The sequence below is a fragment of the Gossypium hirsutum genome, unplaced genomic scaffold (genome assembly GCF_007990345.1).
Source record: "Gossypium hirsutum isolate 1008001.06 unplaced genomic scaffold, Gossypium_hirsutum_v2.1 scaffold_52, whole genome shotgun sequence".
NCBI lineage: Eukaryota > Viridiplantae > Streptophyta > Magnoliopsida > Malvales > Malvaceae > Gossypium > Gossypium hirsutum.
Genome location: NW_024402786.1, coordinates 67,025 through 70,691, shown reverse-complemented (window position 1 = coordinate 70,691; position 3,667 = coordinate 67,025).

Here is a 3,667-nt window from a genome sequence, read left to right as displayed (position 1 = left end):
CGACCCCTGTAACATGAGAGACTTTGACTAATAAACTGTACTAATGGGCCCGACCAAAAATTCTAGAAAAAAATATATAGGTGGGGACATGAGTCTAGTTTCAGGGAAAAATCACAAAACTGATTTTCGAGTTGTGAAACTCAAGATATGATTTTTGAAGCGACTAGTACTCAGACTGGACAGTGTCTGGAAAAATTTTTAAAAGTCTGTCAACACCTCGTATTCGACTCCGGTGACGGTCTCGGGTTTGGGGTGTTACAATTGATTGGTATCAGAGCTACGGTTTAGTCGATTCTAGGACTACCGTAATGTGTTGGGGTCTAGCTATACATGCCATTTTATGTGATTAATTGATAGTGTGGTGATTTCTGACATTTGCAAATGTGTTTATTTATAGTAATGGATCCCGATCCCAACCGAGCGGTAGCTGATGATCTCGAGAGTGTAGCGCCTGCTCCCGCACAAGGGACAGCGCCGGTGGACTCTCAACCTAATGCGAGTAACCCGAACGATGAAGCTAGACAAGCTTTCTATAACGTGATGAATGATTGGTTCAACCAATACATTCGAACTAATACGGCTGTTCCACAACCTCCATTCCCGACAAACACCACCCCCGCACCTACAATACCTCCGGTAACTGACCAAATAAGGTCAAATAAGCCCCCAGTTGACCGAATCCGAAAACATGGGGCTACTGAATTTAAAGCTACGGATAGCGACGATGCCGAGCAAGCTGAATTCTGGTTGGACAACACTATCCGGGTACTAGATGAGCTATCTTGTACACCCGATGAATGCCTAAAGTGTGCTATCTCCTTGCTACGTGATTCTGCCTACTATTGGTGGAGTACTCTGACTTCTGTTGTGCCCCGGGAGCAAGTAACTTGGGAGTTTTTCCAAACTGAGTTTCGGAAAAAGTATATCAGTCAGAGATTTGTTGATCAAAAACGGAAGGAATTTCTCGAGCTTAAGCAAGGTTCTATGTCAGTTACTGATTACGAGCGAAAATTTGTTAGACTTAGTAGATACGCTCGGGAATGTGTTTCGTCCGAGGCTGTTATGTGTAAACGCTTCGAAGATGGGCTGAATGAAGATATAAAAATGTTCGTTGGCATTCTTGAGATACGAGAGTTCGTAGTACTTGTCGAGCGAGCTTGTAAAGCCGAAGAGCTTAGAAAGGAAAAACAAAAAGTTGATGTGGGAACCGGGGAGTTTCGTAAAAGATTCTCGGGAAAGTCTCATCAACAGGCATCGAAGAAATTTCGAGATGATGTGGGCCGGTCTAAAAGCACTTCGGGCCTTTTTAGACGAGATCGTGATCGACCCCCTGTGGGTACACGAGGCACTTCAGTCGCCAGTGTTGGGAATGAACGTCGAGGCCGAACGGAATGTCGACATTGCGGTAAATGGCATTTGGGGAGTTGTAGATTCCATGACCGCTCCTGTTACAAGTGTGGATCAGTGGACCACTTCATTAAAGATTGCCCGAGGCTGTCTGAACAGAATGTAAATCAGAGTGGGAGACCGGGTGCTACCACTGCTCGAGGTAGATCATCTAGAAATATGGGCAATGCTAGTGGTGGTCAGAGAGGATCTAGAGATGCTACGACCGGATCCGAGGCTCGTGCACCTGCTAGAGCATATGCTATACGTGCCCGCGAGGATGCTTCATCGCCTGATGTTATTACCGGTACTTTTACTCTCTTTGATACTAACGTAATTGCTTTGATTGACCCCGGTTCTACTCATTCTTACATATGTGAAACCTTAGCATCCAGTAAGACTTTACCTATTGAGTCTACTGAGTTTGTAATTCGGGTGTCAAATCCCTTGGGTCGTTACGTGCTTGTCGACAAAGTGTGTAAGAAATGTCCCCTAGCAATTCGAGGTTCCTGTTTTCCAGCAGACTTGATGCTTTTGCCGTTTGATGAATTTGACGTTATCCTTGGGTTGGATTGGTTGACCGTGCATGATGCGGTTGTGAATTGCAAAAGCAAGACTATTGATTTGAGGTGTGCAAATAACGAAGTAATCCGAGTTGAGTCTACGGATTTGGATGGGTTGCCCGCTGTAATATCCTCAATGTTGACCCAAAAATATGTGAGAAAAGGGTGCGAAGCATACCTTGCGTATGTACTGGATGACCAAGAACTAGAAAAGAAACCTGAATTTGTGCCAGTGGTTTGTGAATACCCGGATGTTTTTCCTGAAGAATTGCCGGGTTTACCACCTGTTCGGGAGATAGAGTTTGGTATTGAGCTTGTACCTGGGACTACGCCGATTTCGATAGCTCCGTATCGTATGGCACCAACTGAGTTAAAAGAGTTGAAAGCTCAGCTGCAAGAATTGACGGATAGAGGTTTCGCTCGGCCAAGTTTCTCACCTTGGGGTGCACCCGTATTGTTCGTGAAAAAGAAGGACGGAACCATGAGGTTGTGCATTGACTATCGTCAACTGAATAAAGTGACGATAAAGAATAAATACCCACTACCGCGTATCGATGATTTGTTTGATCAACTAAAGGGGGCCTCAGTGTTCTCAAAAATAGATTTGAGATCGGGTTATTATCAGTTGCGGATTCGAGATTCAGACGTACCCAAAACTGCTTTCAGAACGAGGTACGGTCACTACGAATTCTTAGTGATGCCGTTTGGGCTCACTAATGCCCCAGCAGTATTTATGGATTTGATGAATCGGATCTTCAGACCATATTTGGATCGGTTCGTAGTTGTGTTCATTGATGACATCTTGGTCTATTCAAGAGATGAGACCGAACATGCTGAGCACCTGAGACTAGTGTTGCAAATTTTACGGGATAGGCAGTTATATGCTAAGTTCAGTAAGTGTGAGTTCTGGTTAAGAGAGGTTAGCTTCTTGGGTCATGTGGTATCCGCGTCGGGTATTCGAGTTGACCCGAACAAAATTTCAGCCATACTTGACTGGAAACCTCCGAGAAATGTTACTGAAGTTCGGAGCTTTTTGGGGCTCGCCGGTTATTACCGACGATTTGTGAAAGGTTTCTCGATGATAGCCACACCAATGACGAAGCTACTTCAAAAGGATGTTAAGTTCGAGTGGACGGAGAAATGTCAGAAAAGTTTCGACCAACTGAAAACTCATTTGACTGAAGCTCCAATTTTGGTGCAACCCGAATCGGGTAAAGAGTTTGTCATCTATAGTGACGCATCCCTACTTGGGTTGGGTTGCGTATTGATGCAAGAAGGTCGAGTCGTGGCCTATGCGTCGAGACAATTGAAGCCACACGAGAGGAATTATCCGACCCATGACCTCGAACTAGCTGCCATCGTATTTGCTTTAAAAATATGGCGACATTATCTGTTTGGTGAGAAGTGCCATGTATTTTCGGACCACAAAAGTCTCAAATATTTGATGACTCAACGAGACTTGAATCTGCGACAAAGACGTTGGCTTGAGTTGTTGAAAGATTACGAGCTTGTCATTGATTACCACCCGGGAAAGGCTAACGTGGTTGCGGACGCCTTAAGCCGGAAGTCATTGTTTGCTTTGCGAGCGATGAACGTGCATTTGTCTGTTCTACCAGACAATGTGTTAGTAGCTGAATTAAAAGCTAAACCATTATTGACTCACCAAATTCGTGAAGCTCAGAAAGTCGATGATGAATTGGTTGCAAAACGGGCTGAGT